This window comes from Onychostoma macrolepis, chromosome 22, assembly GCF_012432095.1.
Source record: "Onychostoma macrolepis isolate SWU-2019 chromosome 22, ASM1243209v1, whole genome shotgun sequence".
NCBI classification, from domain to species: domain Eukaryota; kingdom Metazoa; phylum Chordata; class Actinopteri; order Cypriniformes; family Cyprinidae; genus Onychostoma; species Onychostoma macrolepis.
The window spans coordinates 36,182,575-36,203,113 of NC_081176.1; the positions used below are offsets into that span (position 1 = coordinate 36,182,575).

At 39.7% G+C, this 20,539-nt stretch overlaps 1 protein-coding gene and 1 pseudogene across 1 annotated transcript in view; one reads left to right on the forward strand and one right to left on the reverse strand.

Moving 5' to 3' along the window:
• LOC131529680 (GTPase IMAP family member 9-like) overlaps positions 1 to 20,539 on the reverse strand; it is a 277,942-nt gene that overhangs the window by 131,541 nt on the left and 125,862 nt on the right. The window lies entirely within an intron of this gene.
• LOC131529671 (patched domain-containing protein 3-like) lies at positions 12,882 to 16,544 on the forward strand (annotated as a pseudogene).

The following is a 20,539-nucleotide window of genomic DNA, read 5'->3' on the forward strand; positions in this document are numbered from 1 at the left end:
GTACTCACTTCTTCTGAAGGTGAAGCTGGATCACGAATGATTCGCGAACATAGACCCATTTATGTAGATGGAGGGCGCATTATCCCTTCAGAAACAAACCTAATCCTCCTCAGGCGCTCAGATGACGGGAGTAAATGATTCCTGCTATGTTCATTATTACATCCAACAACAAAACACCTCGATCGCTCAGGAGTCATTCTTGTCTACATCTGCTCCGGCAGTGAAACAACTGATGACAGTTCACTCAGGGCGGGTCTGAGGTGAACACCAGTGCACAGTTGCCAACTCTCGCGAGACAAATAAGCAACCACAGCTTCAAAAACAAGCCCAAAACAAGCCCAATATTATTTAATTATCGTTTATCATCAATATGATTTATTATCAATTATTTATTATCAATAAATGAGCCTGCAACATATTAAACTGAAACCACTCTTTTATTTGAAAAGCAAAAACAAAACAAACAGAACAAAAATCAGCAAACTGCAACAAAGTGGGAGGGCACACACTCTTCACTCATCTCCGATCACCTGTGAGCAGAATAGGATTGAAGAGATGCAAAGGAGAAAAACACAAGAGCATTAAGGGGAGCTGTAACGTATATTTATAGCCTAATAAAATATATTTGAACCAAATGTATCTACTGTTAGTATTAGTATGGACCTAGTATTAGTATGTTTTTTTTACATTTTTTATTATAGCCTGTGATAATTAATACATTACAAAAACATTGAAAACAATTTAAATTTACAAAAGAAGGTCATCCTGCTCCTCTGCTGCACTGTCCATCATCTCCCTGTCTCCTCTCCATCTCTGTACATCCCAACATTGAAGCGCTGCAACATCTCCTGGCTCGGGACAAAGTCCTTGCAGCAAATGCCGAGTCTTCTTAGGCCGTGGCGAATGCACAATATGCTACTGAGAGTCTTCTGGCCCATTCTGTTCCGTAGTTTAGATTTTACATGGTTCATTTGAGAAAAACCCTTTCAACGTCAGCATTGCTCAAAGGCATTGCAAGAAGGGACAGTGCAAACAGGGCCAGATCTTTAAAACACTGCTCCCCACTACTGTCCTTGTAGTTAAGAACTGCTTGACAGTCATCCTTTGTTTTCCACTCCTGGAAGTTGATTGCCTGATACTGTGCATCCAGGGCCCCGAGATCACCAGTGTACATTTTCAGCATGGATACTGTGGCTAACTGTGGTTTGTTCTGTGATAGAATCACTGATGGGCTGAATGATGTCATGGATTTCCAGGTATTGATATTTGCAGGGAGCCTATTCTGCACCTGCTTTGCTGCTTCCAGAAGGAAATCGGCATCTGTTCTTCATATTTGTTTTGATGGTGCTGTCAAGCTTTGCTTCACCAAGAGCAATAGAAAACTGCACACCAAAATTAACAGCACACACGGGCAGATGATTGGCTGTGTCATTCAAATTGACATCAAGGAGTTTGGAATCAGAAGGAGGAATGGCACTGGGTGTGATTACTCTTGAGATAAGTGTACGAAAAATGACTGTAGGCAGTCCAGCATTTTGAATGCATTCCCATTTTCAAGTTGAAACAATTTGTTGACTCTAGAAAACTCATGTAAGATGGGCATAAGAAACTCCAGGTACAGTTTGTTCAAGGGATCACAGTACATCTGGTAGAGTACTTCTGCATCATAGCATCGTTTTGCATCTTTGCACAGCTGAAAATGTAACTTCAGCTCATCCCATTGCTTTAGTACACGAACACAGCAGTCATATATGGAGAGCCATCTAGTGCCTGAAAGCTGCACTAGCATCAGTGGCGTTCACCGGGTTGATTAATTGGTAAATTTTGGCATATTCTCTGCGCCTCTGCGCACTGTGAGAAAACCAATTGTGTGAATGTGAAATTAAAAACTCGAGATTGCGAGGCAGTGTTTCAACGGCTTTGCTGGCACAAAGTTGAATTGAATGACACACGCACTTAAGCAGTTGCAGTTTCTCATTCTTTTGAGAAGGCGAGTATAAACGGAGTTTTCCGTCCAACCATGACACTACAGCCATCAGTTCCGATGCCGACACACTTCTTGAAATCAAGACCAATACTGTCAAGAAACTCCGTCAGTGTTGTCGCGATTGCTTCTGCTGTCTCTCCCTGCATATCCACTAAGCCCAAAAATGTTGAAACAATTTTGTTCAATGAGACACTGAAATAACGCACTACTACACACAGCTGCTTTACCGTAGCAACGTCTGTGCTCTCATCGATCACCAGTGAATACTGAGTCTCTCCGATATCTTTTAACAAGTCTTTGAACATGCATGGAGCTATGACGTTGTTGATAAGTGCTGTACATTTTGTACGATGGATGCTCAAGTCCTTTTCAAAGGCCGAATTTACCAGTTCACCCAAGTGATCAACTGAACTGACTGCTGTGTGACAAGCGATATAACATGCTAGCTGAAGCTCAGCCTTTTGATTTACAGTCGAAGATTTTGACATTGTAAAACCGATGTCCGTTAGACGTGTTGACGAAAATGGCTTGGAATTTCTCTTGTGTTTGTCTGTGCTTGCATGTTGTAGGAGATCTGCATGGTGAGCACGAATCTCCGTTTTACAGTACCTGCACATCGCTTTACTTTGATCACTGACCACTTGACCTATCCAGTCTTTAAGTTGTGTATCCTGATTTTACTCCAATGAGGAGGAGGGGGTGGAATATTTGACGAATTAGGCTACAGCATTTATATTATTGCACTGATTGGCTAATAGCTGAGAGCAGACGAAATGTCAATCAAAGAACTGGAGGAAACGGCGACCATAAATGTAAAGAAACGAAGTTGCTTGTCAGATTTCCCTAACAAGCGACCATATTTTTTAAAATAAGCCCAAAAAACCGCAACCCGCGACCAGTGATTTTTTCCCGCAACTTTACAAAAAAAGAAGCCCAAAGTCGCGTATAATACGCAGACTTGGCAACTGTGCAGTGCAGTCTGTGCTGAAATGCTGCTGTCAATCAACTATCGTGGGAGGGGCCTCCGATCTTGTGACGTCCACACGACAGACGGCTCGATTTGAGAAAGGGGTAAAGATTACAATCCCTGTATAAATTCGGTTTTGGTGATTTCATGGGGAAAACATATTAGGAGATTACAAAAACACTGGGTGGATTTTTATCATTGTAGGGTGGTGTGTACACACTGCCAACACACATTTCAGTTCAAACTACTTGTAAAAGTGCATGTACTATTACACAATGTCAATGTGTCATTCAGTAAGACAAGGTACAGACAGTGTTATGGCGCAAAAGCCACACAATTAATGCAGTGCAAAGAATCATAATATAAAAGACCTAATTTGTATCTCTGTGTCAAAAATTTCTAATCTTTGTCCTCTTCAGGTGCTAAAATTAGTAATGTCCATGCTCATTGAGTGATTTGAGTGCACTAACATTCAGCCAATCACAAGGCCAGTCATCTCTTGAGCGTCTGCCATGAGCTTTAAATCTCTCGCGGTTTCATTCATTCACTTCTTTGTTCTTTGGCGGTCTGGGGTAAAATGCACCCCAGAAAAAGCAGAGTACAATTAGGCCTACGTCCCTTTTTTTAAAACACACACACACACACACACTGTAAGTATCTGTTATGTTGCGATGACACAATTCATACGATCAAATTTCCATGTTATGATTTAATCTACTATGCTGCATCTAACGTTACACTGGATGCGGCGATGCGTCGCTTTTGTTGCGTTGTGCTGAATGCGTCTGGGTAGAATTATCCTTTCCCAAGTCCAACTGTTAAGAATTAAGATAAAAGTTATTGCTCAAGTGTAGTGTAATTGAAATATTGGCCATAAAATATCTTTATTCCATTAAAAGTGTATTTTATTTCTTGAAAAAATATATACATTTACATTTAGTCATTTTGCAGGCGCTTTTATCCAAAGCTACTTACAATTTGGGGAATACATAAAGCGATTCATCTTGAAGAGGCAATCCGACAAACAAAGTGCTTGTAACACCAAGTCTCAGGCATTGTTTAAATAAGTACAAGCTAGCAAGGAAGGAATAAATAAGGAGAAAGAGTTTTTTTTTTTTTTTATGTGTAGGGTGAAGTCAAGTAGTGTCGAAAGAGATGAGTTTTCAGCTGTTGCTTGAAGATTGACAGGGATCCAGTACTCCGAATATGGGTGGGAAGATCATTCCACCAGCCAGGAATGGTGAACGAGAATGTTCTGGAGAGTGATTTTGAGCCTCTTTGTGATGGTACCACGAGGCGTCGCTCACTAGCAGATCTCAGACTTCTGGAGGGATGTAGATTATTAATAGTGAGTGCATGTAGGCGGGTGCTGAGCCTGTGGTTGTTCTATGAGCAAGCATCAGTGTCTTGAACTTGATGCGAGCTGCGATTGGTAGCCAATGCAATGAGATAAAGAGAGGTGTAACATGGGCTCTTTTGGGTTCCTTGAAGACCAGTCGTGCCGCCGCATTCTGAATCATTTGTAGAGGTTTGACTGTGTTTGATGGAAGTCCAGCCAGAAGAGCATTGCAGTAGTCCAGCCTAGAAATGACAAGGGCCTGGACAAGAAGTTGTGCAGCATGCTCCGTCAGAAAGGGCCTGATCTTTCTGATGTTGTGTAGTGCAAACCTGCAAGATCGAGCAGTCTTTGCAATGTGGTCTTTGAAGGTCAGCTGGTCATCAAAGATTACACCAAGATTTCTGACCGAAGTTGATGGGGTTATTGTTGATGAACCTAACTGGATCGTGATGTCATGCTGTAGAGTTGGAGCGGCGGGAAAGACAAGAAGCTCAGTCTTTGCCAGGTTGAGCTGAAGGTGATGTTCTTTCATCCATGCCGAGATGTCCGCCAGGCAACCTGAGATCCTCGCAGCTACCGTTGGATCATCTGGTTGAAAGGAGAGATAGAGCTGTGTGTCATCAGCATAGCAGTGGTAGGAGAATCCATGTGCCTGTATGATGGGACCCAGTGATGTAGTGTATGTGGAGAAGAGGAGGGGTCCAAGAACCGATCCCTGAGGAACCCCAGTGACCAGTGTATGTGCTTTGGATACCTCCCCTCCCCAGGCCACCCTGAAAGACCTACCAGTGAGATAGGATTCAAACCAGCGGTGGAATTCCAGCGATGCCCAGTGATGAGAGAGTGGAGAGGAGTATCTGATGATTGACAGTGACAAACGCGGCAGATAGATCCAGCAGAATGAGGACTGATGATTTGGAATGGGAAGATGCCTGTGAGGAAGGATGTGTTGATGATGTGTGTGAGTGCCGGTAAGAGCGTGGGAGAGATTGCTTGCAGAAGGTGTGAGGGGATTGGGTCAAGAGGACATGTTGTAGGATGGTTGGAGAGGAGAAGTTTGGATACTTCCGCCTCCGTCAGGGAACAGAAGGAGAAGATGGGAGTTTTAGCAGTGGATGTGGTTGGTTGGGGGTCCTGTGTGCGTGGAGGTGAGAACTGATCACTGATTGATCTAGTTTTGTCTGTAAAAAAAGTTGCAAAGTCATCAGCTGTAATATAAGTGGTGGGAGGTGGTGGAGGGGGACAGAGGAGGGAATTAAATGTTCTGAAGAGATTACGCATGTCTGGAGCGCTGTTGATCTTGTTTTGGAAATGTGAGGATTTGGCGGTGTGGACATCAGCAGAGAAAGATGAGAGCAGAGACTGATACCTACTCAGGTCCGACGGGTTGTTTGTTTTGCGCCATTTTCTCTCTGCCGCTCTGAGTTTAGACCGATGTTCACGAAGAACATCAGATAACCAGGGGTTAGAAGGGGCAGCCCGTGCTGGCCTAGAGGAGAGAGGACAAATGTCGTCTAGACAAGAAGTTAAGGTAGAGCATAAAGTTTCAGTAGCTGCGTTTACATCCAGAGATGAGAAATGGGTAGGTGAGGGAAGAGAGGAGGATACTACAGAGGAAAGATGGGAAGGAGAAAGGGAGCGTAGGTTTCGTCTAAAAGTAACCGGTAGGGGGGTTGGTGGCACACGGGTAGCAAAATGTAGTGTAAATGTAATGAAGAAATGGTCCGAGATATGTAGCGGTTGTACCAGAATGTTATCTTCAGTACAATTGCGTGTGTAAATTAAATCAAGTTGTTTGCCTGATTTGTGCGTGCTAGTAGTGGTAAGGCGATTGAGATCAAATGAAGCTAGGAGTGAGTGGAAGTCTGTAGCATAAGGCTTGTCTAGGTGAATGTTGAAATCACCAAAGACTAAGTGTGGAGTGCCATCCTCCACGAAAGAGGACAACAACCCGTCCAGCTCCTCTAGGAAGGTGGCTAGAATTTGTCCAGGGGGACGGTAGATTACCACAATCTGGAGTTTTATCAGAGCTGATACAGTAATGGCATGAGATTCAAATGAGTTGTAATTGCATAGGGTAGAGCGGGTTGAGTATTTCCAATTGTTTGAAACGAGCAGGCCAGTACCCCCACCCCGGCCAACTTGACGCGAAGTGTGAGAGAAAGAGAAATTAGTAGAGAGAGCAGCTGGGGTTGCTGAGTCTTCTGGACGAATCCAGGTCTCAGTCAAACCCAAGATGCTGAGCGTGGATTTTAAAGAAAAGGCAGAAATGAAATCAGCTTTGTTGACGGCTGACTGACAATTCCAGAGACCCACAGAGAAAGCCAGAGGTGTAGTGGAAGATGTAGAGATAGGGCGAGGTTAGCAGGATTACGTTGCCGTCTGCGCGTGATGTTAGAGCGTGGCTGAGAGAGAACCGGAATGTTTTGGAGACACATGATAGAGGTAGAAGGAAACAAGATAGGAAAGCAGAGTGTGTGAGGAAGGAAAAAAAGATACTTAAGTGTGTAGCTCGGTGTCGTTGCTCGGTTAAAGTCGCGCAGGAAAAAGTCGCAGGTCTTTACACTCCTCGGTCTTCACACGAGGAGGCTGAACACGACTGCTGAACGCTTCCGCGTCAGCGCACAGACCTCAAACAAATACACAGTCTAGAGTGAAAAAAGCTGTGGCCGCTTTTAATTAGCACAACCACCAGCCAATCGCAGGGCAATGGCTCAAATCGAAACTAACACTTCGCACTTAAGTGCAGGAAGGACTTTAAGCTAAAGGGCAGTTATTATAATGACCAGTAAGTGCAATCAAAAATATAAACCACAACGAAAAAGCAGAATAGAAATAGGTAGGAAACGAGGTTTTCTTTCCTAGCAGAAAGTAATTAATTTAAACAACAGAACTAAGAACAAGTATTAAAACACTTACGCGCTGCCGTCCGTCTCTTCTGGTGACTAATCGGCTTCTCCCGATTAGTCCACATATAGATGTCCACAGTGATCTCAAATATAGATGTCAACAGTGGTCTCAAAATCCCAAGTCCTGAAGTTATTTTTCAAATTTGAGAATGATATCACAAAATAGGTTCCTGTAAGCTATTGTGGCATGTTTCCCAAATTGCAATTAGGGTGCTCTAAAATGCCATTTGGTGTTCTATTTAGAATTTATTATATGAACATGAATGTACTTACTTTGTTCATTATGTACATAATTCCTTTGCCTTTGAGGGCCACATCACCTGACAGCTGCCATCACCCCACACACACTATTAAAATGGCTGCTACACCCTTGCAAGTGTCAGAGAATGATGACAGCGTTTCTTCTGTGAAATACTAAAAAATATATATTTTGGAGGATGTCGGATTTCAAACAAAACAATAAAGCATCTAAACCTCTGTTAATTCTCAATAAGAGCTTCTCTAGAAGTCTGACAGAAATAAAGTCAATCTGATGTTGTTTGTGAAGCTGTTTAATCAGATCTTGAGAGATTTAATGTCTTCTTTTTTTTCAGTTGATTTCATCTTCAGCTGTGGCTGAAGTCAGTTGTAGTTCTTGTGTTTCTCTTCGGTGATTCTTCTTGATAACAGCAGGTGTTCATCATTAATGATCAATCATCACATAATTATCTCCTTAACTCCAGCACTGCTTCAATTCTACTTGAACACTCTGTAGTGTGGAAACACATGAACACTGGAACAATTTAGACCGAATCATTTTTGAGTGTATGAAAAGTACACTTCAGTTTCTGAAAAAAGAATGTAGTAATCGATCTCATAAATAGGCTACACGAGCCTGACTTTTGTTTTAACTTGCAGAATCCATCATACATAAAAATAATAATTAAAAAATTAAATAAATAAATAAATAATGCATTGATTGTGAAAAAACAATGCTAGAATGAAGCCAGATTTGGCTCAGACTCTGTTGTTATCTGGGAAGCCAAGCATAAGAATACTAGTGTAAATTTGTTCACGATAGTAAACATTTTCACCGATTAATTGTTTATTATTGTTTTCTGCATGTTTAAAAAACACGCAAAAATAAATTTTACATTTTGAGAGGAAAATAAAAGATAAGTCACGTATAAGTGGATAAATATTTATACTAATATTTCTATAATATTTATACAAATGGATGAATATAATTGCAGTATATAATATAGGCTTAGCTATAAACAAGCCAAAACAAAGCGAAACTGAAGGAAAAGTTGGGCTCATATCCTACCTCTCTCATTCGGCACAAATCCAAACGTTTCCATATAGGCCTGAAGCTATATAGGTAAAACAGGTTTTGTAGTTCATGCATTCCAGTATCGACTGAAAAATCATAATGAGCAAAAATATGCCACAGTGGACTGGTGCTCACGCTGAATGGCACGGTGAACGGCTGCGCTATGTGCGCGTGAGGTGCTGGTGCGATCAAACAGCTGAAACAGGCCCTACTCCGTCATTTTTGGTCATACAGTAAGGCATAATTCAAAAGTGCAAAGTGTTAGCAGTTTGAAGATTCAAGAATATTAGAATTCTTTCTAAACGCTCTTCCATTCTTATTTCGCTCTGGAACCTGAACTAAAAATATTTTGCCAAGAACAAACTGAAATGAAAACACTTAGCTTTTAATTTGTGTATTTAACTGCAGGGAGATCTTCCTTGCCTCACAGACTGAAATCAGAGCGCCCACTCTGGAGATGGCACCAGAGGCGAGGGGCCACAGTGATTTTTAGGCTACATCTTCCCCAATCTATTAGCCGAAATATTATTAACATTATTTGTTATTATCAAAATGAATAATACCAGCGTTGTAACACAAATAAATGAAAGACTATGGATTGTCCCTTACTGACAAAGAAATGCTTACTTAACGCTAAACTTTTATTAACAAAACGACTAAGACTGATTATATATCCATGTTAAAACAAACTTTTTCCCCATTAAAACAAACGCTCAGTCTGTGGTCCATTATTACTTTAGTAAAACAGTAAAAGTTCTGCACGTTTGCCGGAGTCGCTATAGTCCTGTCAATCTTGCGCTGCGGCTCGTGCTGTATGAAGCGCACGCTGCTGTCCAACTCAGCTAGGCTACATTATTTATGTTGGGCCTATTATATGAAAATCGGCGGATGGCACACCGGCACAAGCGGTAAATCCTCAAAAAGGTTTTCGGTAACACTTTCTACGAAGCCCATATTTATAATACATCATAAGGGTATTCTTAAGGCATTATAATGAATGCATAATGCATTATTAAAAAAAACCTTATAATATGTTATATCGTCTTATAAATAATCATAACAACAATTATAATACATTATAATGCTTACGCATTGATAACACAATGAACAGCATATTAAATCTACTTTTACACTGATAATGGACTATATATCTTGACATTATGTAAGATCTGCTTAGTATCTTACTACAGTACATCTTGTAAGTGGTTAGGTGTGGAGTGTTATTTGAGTGTTCTCTGTGAGGCTAATATTAATTTTGATGTGAGCTAGTTAATCATTTCAACTGAAAATGCAATGTTTCTATGTTAGGTTACATTTTATTTTGATGTCCCCTTAGTCTATTGACTATAAGCAACTTTGCAACTACATGTCAGCTAACTCTCAGAGTATTAGTAGGCTTAGGTTAAGGTTAGGGTCGGTAGAATGTTGACATGCTTGCAAAGTTACTTATAGTCAGTTTGTCTGTTGGGGAACCATCTAAATAAAGTGTTAGCATATATTTAGCAGAGATACTACTAATACTCCAATGACTGCTGGTTAACATGTAGATGCAGAGTTACTAAATAACAGCTGTCTAAAGGGTACCATCAAAATAATCAAACTGATATTACAATCAAAATAGTTCAAAGCAAATGTGTCATATTACACATTCATCTGATCTGATATCTGATCTTATGGCTGTTTGAGAGAGAAAAAAAAAGTATTACTATTATTATTACTAATAAGTGGTCATTGATGGCTTTAAGTAAAGTAGCATAAGCAAGGTGGCAAGATATGAGACGTGTAATACATTATAACTATGAGAAATATAATCCATTGTAACTTAAGTGGATGCAACATGTTCACTGTGTGTTATAAATCATCATACTCTTAAAAGCTAGGCTATAACCACTAATAAGTAAATATTATAATACAGTAAAACTGTTCTTATGAATATTCATAAGATTATATAACATATTATAAGGTTTTTATAATGCATTATGAATTCATTATAATGCCTTAAAAATACCCTTATAATGTATTATAAATATGGGCTTCATAGAAAGTGTTACCAAGTTTTTTTTTTTTTTTTTAAGAGACTGGGGGTTGTTATATGTTGCTATGTGCTATATTGAAATATATTTAAATGACTATTTATTTGATCATGGTATTCAAGACTATACATCATTTATAGGAACAGGCTTTTGAGTTAATCAACAATAGGCCTATATACAAAAATATACATATTCAGGCAATGCAATGTTAGGCTATATAACAAAGAGAGATAAGCTATTGTTCGTCTTTTTAATTGCTTACCCTAATTCATATTTGATGTGACTTCCAGATACATTAAAATATCTAAAAAAAATCTAAATAAAAAGTAGAAAATAAACTCACTGGAGATTATCACTGTCAAATTCAGTAGCAATTTATTTGATTATTTAATCTTCATTTACTAATGAAACCTCCAGTCTGCGCAATGGTGCAGCTGTGCCTTTGCTCCACCAGGTGGAGATTTCACTAATGAGTTTGTATGACTGCATACTGTATACTTCAAAGAATGTCATGCAGTATCATTTTGATTAATTTTCTTCATTTTGGGGAGTTTTGATGCCATGAGCCAGTTTTTATGACTTTGCATTAATCATAAATATAGACTAATAATTAATTAATGATCAGTTATAATTACAGACTTCTCACAGCACTCATTTGTAAACCACTTTGGACAAAAGAATCTGCTAAATGATTGTAAATGTATAAAATGTTTAAAATTGTAATAATGAAAAATGAGTGCACATTTCCGATGTATGTAGGTAAAATACAAAAAATACATGGAGTGGATAAATATAGTAGAAAGATAGAAAAAGATAAAATTACCCATCAAAAGAGTCAGTAGCATAAGAAGCTTTCTCTTTCCGACTCATTTTTTCCTCTTAGCTTCACCGGAGCAGCACAAAAACAAGCAGCAGCCTAAACAGTGTCATGCGCTCAGTGACTGCGTCTATAGATGTTGTAGAGGCATTTACATTTTGACAGCCGGAAAACAGACTTCAGTCACACGAATGAATGTAAATAATTAATTAACAAAATGTACCATATCCATCATTATTTTTTACTAAAAAAATATCTGGGGGACGCCCCTACGGCTATTTCTTTTTTTTTCAATCTGTGCTTCTCATCTGTTCTGCAGTCTATGGGTAGCGCAGCGTCACCATACAGATTTAACTACACGCACAGCTAAATAAAACAGGCTGGGTGCTGATTAAAATATCTGAAATAGGCCTAAATATTTGTGTGAAACGCGTTAGGTTGCACAGAAGAAAGCCTGATCTAGCACCTGCTCCGTGCAGCAGCAGAGGACTATTATTTTGCTGAACGAACTGAGGATGACGTCATGGGCTCAGATTTGGTTGGCCAATTGGCAGAAAGGGGCGTGTCATGACCGCCCACAAGGGGAAAACGAATTTTGAAGTCGTTTATCCGTTTTCTACCCGTGAACCAAAAAAATGGGAATCGAGCCAAAATCTTGTTTTTTTCTGCTTATTTCATTTCAAACTGAAAAACAAACTATCAAAACACACACGGACCCATTCACCTCACCATTCGCCACCAGACCTGGCTGTTTATGACCGCTCCCACAAAATACTGGATTACTCAGTAAATATACATCCATGACATTTAATATTTTGGCTTTTATCACTGTACGTAAATTCTTCTTTCTTCAGAAAAAAAAAATATATATTGACAAAATCAAAAATTTGAACTGGGAAGGTTTCTGAAATTTGGTTGATTCGACACAGATCCCAGTAGAATTTACGACAGTGATGATATTTTGTTTTCCTTTTACATAAAACACATTAAATATTACATTTGCATATGTAATATAACATGTATTTCCATCACAGGTTTGGTCTTAAATATCACATAAGGTGGTATTAAAAAGGTCTTCAAAACTCTTAAAGTTAACCTGTTTATATCTGTAGACACTTTGTTGCAATAATTTAGTAAATCTGTATTTGCCCAATATGGCGTTATTCGTTAATCTATGTAGTACTACATACTAGTTTCTCAAGAAACATATTGCGTTGTTATAATTTTTACAAATAAATGTTGATCTGTTAGCTATATTAAGATTATTTTGACATGCTGTGCTATCATAATTGTGGAACTGTCAGCAAAAGTTGTTTATTTGTTACTGTTCAGTATAGAAATGTTTCATATCTGCAGCAATTTCACTAAAGGATTGTAATATTGTTTATATCTAATTTGTACAGTTTTTACTCTGTTTCAGACCACACACACACACCAACACCCTTTTACCTCTCCGAGCCCTTACTCACTTACCGGAGTCAACAGTTTTCGTGGACTATCTGAACAATCCAGAACTTCTCCTCTACAAAGGGTGTTGCAGAGGCTTTGAAGAAGGACACGACTGCTGAAGTGAAACTAGACGATGGCAAACTGCAAAACAGACTGCATCGAAAGGCCTCTGGCTCTGGCCTTTGCAAAACTTGGTTGTTTTGTTGGTAGACATCCATGTGTGTTTCTTTTATTGGCTATGTGTGTAGCTGCTGGCCTTGGAGCTGGTTTCATGTTTCTTCAGGAGAGGAAGGCAAATGATATTGAAGACCAGTTCACGCCCGTCAATGGACCTGCCAAGCTGGAAGGGCGATTGTGGTGAAACATTTCCCACAGTCTGAAGAGTTTTCTCAGTTACGGCTTACATCTGAAGGCACTTACGCCTCTTTGATCATCACAGGCTTGCATGGAAAAAATATATTAACTGAAGCAGCTTTTAAAGACATTATTGAGTTAGACAGACAAGTGAAAAGTTTAGAGACAGGAAACACGTTTGAAAACCTCTGTGCCAAAACAAAGGGAAGGTGCATGTCAAATGCAATTTTAGACATTATAAATTACAATGCTACTGAAATAGTTTCTTCAACTATAACATATCCGATGAATAATGGCACATTTTTGGGAACAAGTATCGGTGGTGCAGAGCTAAAGCCAGATGGCTCAGAGATAACCAGTGCAAAAGCAGTTAGCTTTTTTTATTTTCTAGATGAGGAGAAGATAAATGAAAACTCTGACTGGCTTGATGGCTTTCTAGAACTCCTCTCAAACTACACAGAACAGAAAACGGTAAGACAGAGAAATTATTGTGAATAATGAGTTATATCTACACATATACAGATACCTAATGATCATTGTTTGTGTAAAAGCACCTCATATGACATTATCTAATCAGCTAATCAAGCACCAAAAGTAATTTGGACATCAATTCAAATGCACCAAGTTAATGAACTGAATACACATATATTTGTTTGATTTTTCCGCTTGTCATGTCCTGTTGTAATTTGTAAGAATTAGTTCTGCATTGTGATTCGACATAATAAAACACTTTTGTGTATACATACAGGACACAATTATATGGAACAGTGTTTTGCTGTTCTTTTTTTCCACAGGTCCATGTGTCTTACTTTACATCAGTATCAAGACAGAATGAGTTTGAGACCAATTCAGACTCTGTCATCCCCCTCTTCTCTGTTACGTATTTCCTGGCTATTACAATTTCGGTTCTGTCTTGTTCGAGGTATAAAGAATTAAAAATAATCACATAAGCACTATTCATTCTACCGCTGGCTATGTCATTTATCCATTGTGTCCTTCCACAGGTTAGACTGTGTCAGGACAAAGGTGTGGTGGCCACGTTGGCGTCCTCTCCGCTGGTATGGCCGTGTTGGCCAGCTTTGGACTGCTGCTGTTCTGTGGGATGCCATTTGCCATGACCGTGGCCTCAGCCCCCTTTCTAATTCTTGGTAAGGCCTGGGACACACTAGACGATTTTCAAATCTTAACTATTTTAGACCACAGACATGAAGAAAGTTCAACCGATTTTTAGCCTTATAATCCACTGAACGCGCACACTAGATGATTCAACCAGAGACCACACACTTGTTCACACTGACACGAGATCTCACGGAGACTCGCAAGATCAAACATGATGAAAGAAGAAAAACAAAAATGGAGGATAATCAACGTCATCAGCTAGCTCTCCTGGCACTCGTTCTGTTGTACAGTGAAAAAAAAAACAGAAAAAAAAGGGTGATGTTGTGTCTCATACTCTGAAACCTGGCACCATGTTTATGGCTGCCAGGTTTCAGCTATAGAAGCACACAACATCTGGTAGGTGATGCTTGCTCGCTCTCATTGGCTGTCGTGGGTATCACATCAGATCAAGAGTTTGTTTGACATTTACAGTTTGAGTTCAGGACGCTCCGTCTCAATCGGGAGCAGTTAAATAATCATAATGACACCACACAATAGAGGATTTTTGGACGAATCCTTGAATCAGACCACACCTCCTGATCATTCAATGGTGCAAATTGGGCCCTAAAATCTTCAAGTGTGTGGCAAGCCTAAGTGTCATTCGTTTCCTCAACTAGTAGGCGTCCCACAGCTGATGTTCACAGGCTCACAGTCTCTGCTTCCTCCAGGTGTTGGTGTTGATGACATGTTCATTATGATCTCCTGCTGGCAGAAGACTGAAGTTGATAAAGCCGTTGAGGTTCGCTTAGCAGAAACGTATAAAGAGGCCGGAGTGTCCATCACGATCACCACGCTGACGGATGTGCTGGCGTTCTACATCGGCCTCCTGACGCCGTTCCGCTCGGTTCAGTCTTTCTGCATGTACACCAGCACAGCTCTTCTGTTCTGCTACATCTTCAACATCACCTTCTTCGGCGCGTGTCTCGCACTGAACGGAAGGCGAGAGAAAGGCAACAGACACTGGCTGACCTGCATGAGAGTCCCAGAAGCCAGTGGTGATGGTAATGTTTGTTGTGTTGGTGGGGCGTATGATAAAGACACACGTAAGGAGTTTGAAATGCCAATGGATTCATTCTTTAAAAACTATTACGGCCCTTTTCTGACAAGAGTGTGGGTTAAGGTGCTCGTGTGTCTGATCTATGCTGGCTATTTGTCAGTCAGTATCTACGGATGCTTCCAAATACAGGAAGGTCTAGATCTGAAACATTTAGCGGCAGACGGCTCATATGTTGGTGATTACTATGACAATGAGGATGAATTCTTCTCTGATTTTGGTCCAAATGTCATGTTAGTTATAAAGGATGAGAATTTTCAGTACTGGAACCCAACTGCTCGCAAAAGTCTTGACTTGTGTTTGGAAAATTTTCAAAATCTGACAATGGCAGATTCAGGCATTCCACCTGTTTCTTGGCTGAGTGCATACATGCAGTTTGGACTGCGTCCTGGTTTCAATTTAGACAATGAAATGCAATTCAAAAGCTATTTAACTGCATTTCTTAATCTTTCTGGTTTTAGTCAAGATGTTAATTTCACTAACAATCAAATTCATGCATCACGTATGTTCGTTCAGACGGTGAACATCCGCACAGCGATCGATGAGAAGAACATGCTCAATGCATTTAGAGAAACAGCAGAAAAATGTGGCAAGTTGCCTACACCCGTTGATCTGATTGTGTACCACCCCGCGTTCATCTATTTCGACCAATATACCGTCATCATCAGTAATACAATCCAAAATATAGTAGTTGCTACATGTGCGATGTTAGTTATTTCACTCCTGCTGATCCCAAACCCTCTATGCTCTCTTTGGGTGACATTTTCCATCGCATCTGTCATTGTGGGAGTGGCCGGTTTCATGGCATTGTGGGATGTTAGTTTAGACTCTGTGTCTATGATTAATCTTGTTATCTGTATCGGGTTTTCTGTGGACTTCTCTGCTCACATTTCCTATGCTTTTGTGTCAAGTGAAAAATCCTCAGCAAATGAGAAGGCCACGGATGCCATTAATAAATTGGGCTATCCGATCGTTCAGGGAGCCGTGTCCACTATCGCAGGTGTGGTGGTGCTCGCGGCTGCCAAAAGCTACATCTTCAGGACCTTCTTCAAGATCATGTTCTTAGTCATTCTGTTTGGGGCCGTCCATGGCATCGCATTCATACCTGTGTTCCTCACCTTCCTCGGCACTTGTCATGAAAAAAAATAAATAAATCTAACAGAACACATTGCAGATTACCTGTAAGCTTGTGAGTCTGAATGAGTGTCCTGATTCTGACTATTAACTGAGCTTACATTTCTGAAATTTTTATCTGTAAAATGTATTAATCGTTGTTAATTTCTATATACTCTTGTGCTCCAGTGTCAATTTAATTACAAAATAAATGTAACTAATCTGTTACAGCTACTAAGAAAAAAAAAAAATTATATATTTTATATCCAAAGTTCTGTCATGAAACTGTAGATGGCACAGTCCGATAGGTCAAACTCAATCTGACATAATGACATCATTATGACATGACAAAACTAATTGGTTCTTTTTGTATAGGCAGCCAATGAGCATGCTGCTCAACATTCAGATACTTTGCTAGTGCTTGCTGTAGCAGTTGTAGTGGTCTTCAGAGAGCATCGGAAATCAACATCTAAGACAAGTGAATGCTCTTGTACTCTATATCACTGTGCATATTGTATTGTCTGTCTAATTAATTTCAAAATGAGCAACCATACAAGTTTAAAGTGTCATGTTAGCAGTCTTGCATTTGTACGCAGGAGTGAAATGTTAAGCATATTATCAGTAGCTTTTACACATGTGTTTCTGTTCTCTCTGAGGACACGCTGACAGTAACAAACATTAGAACAGGTTTAAAGGGCACTTATTATGCAAAATTCACTTTTAAATGGTGTCTGGACATAAATGTGTGTTGGTAGTGTGTGAACACAACCACCCTACAATGATAAAAATCCACCCGCTCCTTATTTTTTAAAGGGGTCATCGGCTGCCCATTTTGTACAAGTTGATATTATTCTTTAGGGTCTTAATGAAAAGTCTATAACATACTTTGGTTCAAATTTTGTAATAGTAGTGTTAAACGACACCCTTTTTACCCTGTCAAAAACAGCTCTGTTCACAGCGACCTGTTTCGGTGCATTTCCCTTTAAATGCTAATGAGCTCTGCTCACCCCGCCCCTCTCTTTTGTGGGCTTATGAGCAGTTCTCTGTGTCTAAATTTTAGCCACTAATTAGCACATTATTAGGAAAGGCAATTTGAAAAGATTCATTAAAAAAAACCTTATACTCACTTCTTCTGGAGGTAAAGCTGGATCACAAATGGTTCGCACGAACATAGACACATTTAGGTAGACTGGGGGGCACGTTCCCTTTAAAAACAAAGGTAATCCACTGCGTCTTCAGTGGCTCAGATGTCGGGAGTAAATGACGACTGCTATGTTCATTATTCAATCGCTTAGGAGACATTCTTGTCTACATCTGCTCCGGCGGTGAAACAGCGGCAGACTGATAACAGCTCACTCAGGGCAGGTCTATGCTAAAACATCAGTGTCCGTCAATAGTCATGGGAGGGGCCTGGGTCTGTGTGACGTCACACAGCCAAGAATCTGGGAACAGCTTGATTTGAAAAAGGGGTTATGATTTATGGCGATTTAAAAAAAAACCTGGGTGGACTTTTATCAGGTAACACTTTATTTTGATAGTCCACTTTAGACATTCTACTAACAGTAAGTAACTTTGCAACTACACGTCAACTAGCAGTCATTAAGAGTATTAGTAGACTCTCTGCTTAATAACTTCTAACACTTTATTTTGATGAGTCCACAACATACAACATACTGACTATGAGAAAATTTGCAAGTATATATCAACTTATTCTACTAACCCTAAACCTACCCTAACAGTCTTCTCTGAGAGTTAGTAGATATGTAGTTGCAAATTAATGAGAATTAGTTGACATGTAGTTGCTAAGTTACTTATAGTTAGTAGAATGTCTAAAGTGGACTATCAAAATAAAGTGTAACCTTTTATCATTATAGGGTGGTTGTGTAAAGACACATTTCAGTTCAAACAACATGTAAAAGTGATTTTGTGACCCCTTTAATCCCCATTAAACCAAATCAGTCTCACTAGGAGTTTCTGCCCTCGGGAAGTTGTGTTTGGTTGCACGCTGTCCTCCATTTTCTCCATGCTTGAGCAGCTGTAATGTCAAAAATGTCTTGTAAGCAATCTCGGTGTTCTGTGTTTGGATTTAAGACATAAGAGTCTTCAGTTCCTCCCAACATTAGTTTTATTTTTAAAGGTAATGCTCCTCAAAATCATGTTGTTATAGTGCTTAGCTAACGTTTTAACCGTATTTGTGTGTGTAGTTTCATTAAAGCGCATAGTGAACGTTATCAAAGTATTTGTGTGTATGTGTATTGCTCATCCATCATTGCAAATGAGCTGTGAAAACTCTACATAACTGTATCAAATAACCATTCCGAGACGTCCTGGTTCATTCCCATAGCTGTTTCTTCTGCCAGAGTCTCTCTTCATCTGCGTCAGACTCTAGTTCATACATGTATGGCTGAACAGTTCTCTCGCTTTGAGTCATGTTGCTTTGACTGGCTGTTTATTGCTGTAGGTATGCAAAGCAGAGATGTATATGCTACACCTTGTTCTGAAGACGGGGCGGGAATATGCAGCTCATTTGCATTTAAAGTGATACACACCAAAATAGCTCTTTTTTTTAGACAGGCCACAAAAATCACATTTTCCACATGTTATTATTAGGGTTGCCAACCGTCCTGTATTAGCAGGGACGTCCCATATATTGGGCTTCATTTATGTGTCCCGTACATGACCTCACTGACTGATACAACAGCAGCAGTGCTGATCACTTGAGATCACTGACACCTGTCATCATCCAGTCACAGCCACCCTCAATCAGAAATCATGAACATAACTGTTCGAGGAAGGCTGCGGAATCCTCTGCCGGCTGGTCGCTCCTGCCTCACAGCAAGCGACCTTTGCACTAACACCAATTCCGTCTTTTGACTTCAGTAAATCAGTTTTGGCAAATACAGACAACGTGATTATTTTTCATGAGTCCAACATCCAGCTGTTCAAGAAAGCATGCAGTCTACCTGAGATGTGATCAGTAAAGCCTCGTTCAGACTGTCAGCCCAAATCTGATTTTGTGCATATCCGGATGGAATCTGATTTGAATAACTGACTGTCCACACAGCGTATCGCAACTGTTCATATCCGATTTGAGTGTCCATAAGCGTTCTTTCGTTTTACGGAATGTGCTTTGGTTTCTACGGCAATGCCGTTGTGTTATGCCAACGCTAAAAAAAACAACAATAGCAATACAGTTTGCAATACAGATATTGTCTTACGACATGACAACATGTTGCCGTCATGCTGGATTATTATAAATCTGCATTTCTTCTTATGAGGCAGCGGAAACGCAGGAAGCTAATGTGCGGCTTTATTCCGGCTGCCATCTCCACTGGCTTCAAAACTCAAAGCGGTGCATACAATAGCAGTATATTGTCTTTTCCCACTTGACTTGCACTTCGCAACAACACAAGTTTGTTTCTGCAAAGGCATTCAGCATGTTTTCTACAAAAACAGCATGAAAAAGCTAAGCTAAATCCGATCTGACCGGTCCGGTCAGACAGAAACGGATTTCCAGGATTGTGATTTGAATAGGATTCCAAACCACATATGAATGTAGCTTGAAACAGATTTCATGTAGTTCATTGCCATTCAGACTATTTAAATATGTTTAGATTTCAATCGGATTTACACAAAAATCGGATTTGGGCTGACAGTCTGAACGAGGCCTAAGAGAAGTTGTCTTTCATTATTTTAATGCTGTAAAATAAAGTAAAAACATTTTACATTTAAATAACAAACTCATTCTTAACTTTAGGCCTTATTCTTGAAACACAAAATGACCCATAAAAACAGCACCAAAAACATTGATTCTATAAGTTGTCTTTAATTTTCAAAAATACGCATTTTCATATACTAATATATAATATACGTTATTGTCCCGTATTTTCCTTTTCTGAAGTTGGCAGCCCCACATGTTATAATAAATGATCTGTGGGGTATTTTGAGCTGAAACTTCACAGACACATTCTTTGGTACCCAAGACCAATACTTCATCTTGTAAAAAGGGGCATAATAGTTGCCCTTTAAATAAAATAAGCGTTCGTG